The 6664-nt window shown below is 32.3% G+C and overlaps 1 long non-coding RNA gene across 1 annotated transcript; it reads right to left on the reverse strand.

Annotated features, from left to right (window-relative positions):
* Nucleotides 1-3884: 3884 nt before the first annotated feature.
* LOC109192922 lies at nt 3885-4843 on the reverse strand. Its single transcript, XR_002056169.1, has 2 exons — nt 4711-4843; nt 3885-4544 (listed from the first exon to the last, which is right to left on the reverse strand). It is a non-coding gene; the product is annotated as an uncharacterized LOC109192922 (long non-coding RNA).
* Nucleotides 4844-6664: the final 1821 nt, after the last annotated feature.

The following is a 6664-nucleotide window of genomic DNA, read 5'->3' on the forward strand; positions in this document are numbered from 1 at the left end:
TAGAGAACAAGCGCATTTGCCTAATTTATAAAAATAGTAAACAATGATAAATAAAATGTCCAAAGTTACAATATCGCATGCGTACATCTACACATTAGCTATTAATTTGAGCAATTATTTGTTCAAATTCAAGCAATGATAACATAAAAACACATAAATGATCCAAACTATACATTCAATTGTACTATATAATATTTGATGTTCTAATTTAAATAATTATATATCGATCCAAATATATTACAACAAATCTATTCCGTGCATCGCAATGACCAAAATACTAGTTAGATTAATAGTAAAATAACATGTAGAAATAATTTTAGAACATTATGACTTCTCGAATTACGATTTCTTTTTTTATTTTTTATTTTTTACGGCTAACCTTATTATTATTAAGTGTTTGGGCGGAAAGTTAAAAAGGAATATTTTGTTTTTAATAATAGTATTGATCGATTAGATTAATATTAAACTAAAGGCATGCAATTTTAATCTAAATTATTAATAATCGATTTTTTTTATTTGTTTATTTTTGCAAAATCTCCCTTATATTCATATTCATTAGATTAATAGTAAAATAACGCGTAGAAATAATTTTAGAATATTATGGCTTCCTGAATTACGGATTCTTTTCCATTTTGTCTTTTTTACTGCTAACCTTATTATTAAGTGTTTGGGCAGAAAGTTAAAATAGAGAATTTTATTTTTAATAATAGTATAGAGTATAGATTATTAATAGCCTATTATTTTCCTTTTTTTTTTTTGACAAATTCCTCCTTATATTCATTAGATTAATAATAAAATAACGCCATGTAATTTCAATCTAAATTATTAATAACTACCTATTCTTTTCTTCTTCTTCTTGTTTATTATTATTATTATTATTATTATTATTATTTGCAAAATATTCCTTATATTTATATTCATTAGATTAAGTACCTGGTTCAGAGCAAGTATTGTGGAGAAAGATATTGACCCTCTTTGGTAAAATAGTTAGCTTATCAGCTAATTTTGGCTTATTTGACTACTATTAATTGTTTGACTTGGTTAAAAATCAATATAAGTGTTTGGTCAATTAGCTTTTTGCAACTCCAAAATGCTAAAATTCAAAAAGTTGCTCAAAACAACTTTTTCAATTAGTTTTTTTTGAGAAAAGAAATTATAGCAAACAACTATATGCTAACAAATAATTTTCCAAACACATTTCTATAATCAGCTAATGTTATCAACTAGTTATACCTTCTAATTAACACAATCAACTAACAACTAACAACCATTTACGAAACAATGTCATTATATAATGATATTTGTAACAGAAATGTTCATTAATCTCTTTAATTGTCAATTAGGTAGTCATGACATACTGCTAGGTGTTCTCATGGCTTACAATATATTTAATAATAAATTATTAAATATTGCTCGTTGTTGGTTTGACTCTAAACTTAGGAAGTTACATTTTAATATTTAATGGTATGTGGTAATGCAGAGAGCTTTAAAGGATATTAATAATGAGTTATTGATATTGAATTAATTCATTATTAGATTAATGGGTTAATTCAATTTGGTAGTTTTGGGCTTTTTAAAAGGGTAGCACCTTTGAGCCCAAACCATACTATATAAGTAGTCTTGTCCTATTCTTGAACATGAGATTTTTGGTCAAAAAGAAATAAAAAGATATTCACGTAAAATCTTTGGGATTCTTGTGTTTTCGTGTGCCCGGCTTATAGACGGGCTAGAGACCGGACATTTGTATGATTTTAGGATTAGATTGTGTTAAAGCATACTTCAAGAGTTCAAGGTAATATTATTCAATTCTCTTTTAACGTAAAATCACGAAAAAAATTTTGATGCTCTTGTTACATGTATAAATACAATTTTCTAATATTGTCCATCTTGGTGGATGAAAGTTTCAAAAAAGAAAACAAACAAACAATTACCCAACCAATAATCTAGGCAGGTATTTTTTTTATATCCTAAATTTCCCTCCTTCACCAAACTATATCATGAATTACATGAACTCATTCTAGGTCTATGAGAAGGTAAATCAAATCAATATAGCTTTGAGATTCAACACCAAACTCTGCACTTCTGGGGATAAGGAGCATATTCCAAGTTCAAACCTTCAATATTCATGATAAATATCAAACTCACACCTTACCGTTAAAAGTAAGTCGTGAGATTTTTCATCTATGTCAAGACATCTCTGCATATTCTTGTCCACCACGCTTGGGAAACCAAAATTTCCATCTAATGCTTAATTTTGTGGACTATATTTGAACCGAAACATGCTTTTCATCAACCCCCCCCCCCCCCCCCCCCCCCCAAAAAAAAAAATAAAAAAAATTGAATGGACAAAAATCTTGTCATTTGCATTTGTGTTTCTAAAAATTCTGGGTATTACGTGACCATAGACGAACTTATTGTTGATTAACTTGATTCGATAAATTTTCAAAAAAAAAAAAAAAAACTTGATTCGATAAAACGAAGAAGATAAGGCAATTTAAAGAGTTCATTAATTGAACATGATTAAAATTGTGGATCAAGTCACCCGTCCTTATTTAAACAATATAATTGACAAGTCCTTATTTAAACAATATAATTGACAAATACTAAACCATATGAAGGTCTTAACTCTGTAGGGAATGTGAAAACAGCAATTCACACCATTTTGCTGATTGAATATATTAGCTCGCCTACCACCTTTCTTATAATTAATCCTGCATCTGACAAAGATGCATAAACCCCCCATGGCCACAAACCTACCCCTAATTCATTTTGACTTCATTCCCACCATATGCATATGTTACTTGAGCCAATTTTATTCATCCAAATTTTATAAAATTTCATATTATAATCAAGTCAGAAGCGTGTTGTGAATTCACTACTGGAAATTATGGAATTTCCGACCACCTGAAAGTGGTCTTAAATCAAATCTAAAGTAAAAAGTGGTCGGAAATAGCTATAAAGGTTTTTCCGGACACCAAAAGTGGTCGGAACAAGGCTTTTGACATGATTTTTGATCATTTTCAGGTGGTCGGAAATTACATAATTTTCAGCCGTGATTATTGAATAAGAAGAATCCTAACACTTTTACAAAAACTGAGTCTTAAAGTTTACAAAGTACGTGGTTTGATAACAATCTTAATTAAATTCTTCCCTTCCTTTAAGGGTTTGGATTTGAATCGTCATCAAAATAATAAATGATGTTAGGGCAATAAAATTAAAACTTTGAAGTTTTGCCTGCAAGTATGCATATGCATATGCGTCATCAAGCTTATATTTGGTAGCAACATTAATTGAAATTAATTACCACTTTGAAAATTGAGTTTATTTAATTAATTCCATCGTAGCTAATTGCTTCAACCCCTTTACCTAGTTGAAAATTAAAGCAATCCCAAAACTTTTTATTTCTTTTGGATGACTATCCGAACTTGTGGTCAAGTGACATGAAGTGACTCTTCTAAATGGAAACGGAGGTCATGGGTTCGAGCTTAGTGGAGGCGATATTGACTCGTTGGGCGTTGGTAGGTTGAGAAAGTATATATGAACAGATACAAAAAAAATGAACAAATCCTAGATCCCTTGTGCGCACCAGCATTTAACCCCTGACTGCTGAGTCATTAAGTCACAGTGATTTACATAAATCAAACTCGTGACCTTTTGATAACCAGTCGGCCAATTCTTTAGGGACTTCAATTTCCTACATACTTATTTAACTCCCGACCTTGCAACTGTATGTATTAATAATCTGCTTACCAATGGACTCAAACTACTTTGTTTAAGAGTATTATCTTTCAAGAAAGCTTGATAGACACCTAATGCATTGAAAATTGAAATTAATGAATGTAATGAGGAAGGTGGTTGCAGCAAAGTTTGATTGCATTTAGTAATGATAGCAACTAAGAGCTGCTAATATTAATAGCAGCTGCATGCATATTATGAAGATATTACCCCCCCCCCAAAAAAAATAAATAAATATCTAAAGAATAATACAACTCCAAAACCAGTAAATTTATTAGCAACAACAAAATAATAATAATAATAATAATAATAATAATAATAAGAGATCATCAGAGGTAGAAACTTAACAACAGAAGATCATATCAGAAAACAATTGATATATATTAATGTAAATGATGAGGGAGCTGAGAAGGTTGTTCATGGCGACTTCTTGTTAGAGTTCTTGGTCCTTTCTTCATGGAAGAAGTCAAGCAAGACGGTGCTTTTGCACTTGGGGCATTTTGGGTCCTCTTGCGCCAGCATAACATACATTAGGCATCTCGGGCACCCAACCAGCATCATCATTGAAGTGGCCTCGGCGGCGCCGCCCCCGTCCGCCGGGCTCGCCTCCCAGGACACGCATGAGCTCGGCGGCGACGACGATCTTAGCGGTGATGAGTACTGTGGAGCGGTGGCTCGCGGCGGTGATAAGTTGAGCTTCAAATCTAGCTTTGGACCCTCTTTCCTGTAGTTCATCTTTCCCCGCCGGCCTCTTTTCTTTTGCCTTCAACGAAGCTTATATTATTCCACAAGTCTATTTATAAACCAACCTAAAGTATAATATAATACAAATTCTAGTCAACGGCCAACCTACAAATTAATACTAACAATAATGATATATAAAGAAAAGTCTCACCGCAATATCAAGATATTTATATTACCATAAAAAAAAAAAAATATATATATATATATATATATATATATATATATATTTACCTTAAACTCTAACAAACGCTTTATCGTAACGAGAATATTTTTTTTTTTGTTTGTTTGAGGTGGTGGAGGAGTTGCATGGTTGCTAGGGGTTTATATAGGGAGATGGAGAGAGAAATAATGATGAAAAAAGAGGATATATAGTTAATTCAGAATTAATTATTGTGTGATAAAGTAGCAGAGATTGTGCAGAAGGATAGTGTAGAGTAGCATTAGGATTTAGGGTGGAGAGTTTGGTGTATGTATGGTGAGAAAGGCTTTAATTAAGTTAAACTAAGTTAGGAACTGATAAATGATAATAGGTATAAAAGACAGAGGGGTTGATGAATTCCCTGCCAGAAAAATGTAATTGCAGACTTAATTCCTTCAATTTCCTCTTTTATATATATATATATATAATTTTAGTACTACTGACTATGTTATTACAACATACTGACATAGCATCGGTTCATATATACTTTCTCAACCTATCGAATCACAAAGAGTCAATACCGTCGATTTCCTATTTGGAGAGTGTCACTAGATCGACCTCCACAAGGTCATTGGCAAATTTTCAATATATTTATATATATTTTTTTTTCAGTTTTTTCTCTATTTTTAAAAATTTTTAAAATAAATTTGAACTCCAAACTTAATGACTTCTTACCACTCTTTTTTTGTTTCAAGTGATAGAGAGAAACTTGTGCATGGAGTAAATCCCGCTATGTGGCCTAGTCGGCAAATGACCAAAAGTAGGTAAACCAGCCTATATATATATATATATATATATATATATATATATATATATATATATATATATATATATGTGTGTGTGTGTGTGTGTGTGTGTGTGTGTGTGTGTGTGTGTGCGTGCGTGCGTGCGTGCGTGCGTGCGTGCGTGCGTGCGTGCGTGCGTGCGTGCGTGCGTGTGTGTGTGTGTGTGTGTTATCCATAACTGATCGGCTCAAACTAAGAAGTTAAGGCATAGAATGCTCTCATTAGGAGTCAAATTTGTAATTTTGTGATTACCCAATTGATAGTCTAACCAACTTTTTTTTTTTTGAAAATATAGTCTAACCAACTTAATACCCCTTACCACTATTATATTGCCTTGGAGATTGATAGATTGAATAAACTACAGGGTGTGTCTCAAGTCTCAACTAGCATACAAACCTCCAAATGCAATTGTACACTAGTATTTTCTTTCAATGTTCTATTCCTGTCTTTATATTTTGTTTCTAAATAAAGAAATGTACAAATAAATTCATTTCAGTTCCTTTTTTTTTTTTTTTTTTCCTTAATGAAGAATTTCTCTGATTAGTGAAATTTTAGTTCTAAATGACAATTCAATAGAATATGGTACATACGTACATATAGTAGTAAATATTTGCAACTAGAAATTGAATAGAAGACTGGACTTCATTCAATGCTTAATTGGCCGGGATTGATGGTTGGCAATTTGGCATGTAAACTTTATAGACATAAATAACATAATAATGATAAGTGGTGGGTATCAGTGGTGATGCTCATATCCGGTGAGGTGGGAGGTGGGTTTTGAAAAATTAGTTCACCTGATGCGGGTTAGAAGTGCGCGGAGAAAATATAACGTGCCATAATAATAATAAGAATAAATTTCAATTACCCGCACGGGCTTAGCTCAATAGTTTAGTGGGCAGATTCTTTGTGCACATCGGCATCTGGCCCTGTGACTATACTTTTGAAAGTGTTGGTCACTCCGGCCAAATTTCGCCAGAAAATATTAATTAGTAAAATAATTTTAATCATTTCACATCTCTTTTCTTCTTCTCCGACGAGTCCATCTTTTCCACCACGTTTTCGGCGAATGCAATGAACTCAGATATGCGGCAGCGGTTCGCAGCTCATTCTTTGGTGACATTCGCTCATGCTTTGCAACCAATTCAAACTCAAGATTGTCAGCAGATGAGTAGCACAACGGGAATGTGCCTTCTGGATCACT

The sequence above is a fragment of the Ipomoea nil genome, unplaced genomic scaffold (genome assembly GCF_001879475.1).
Source record: "Ipomoea nil cultivar Tokyo-kokei standard unplaced genomic scaffold, Asagao_1.1 scaffold1834, whole genome shotgun sequence".
NCBI lineage: Eukaryota > Viridiplantae > Streptophyta > Magnoliopsida > Solanales > Convolvulaceae > Ipomoea > Ipomoea nil.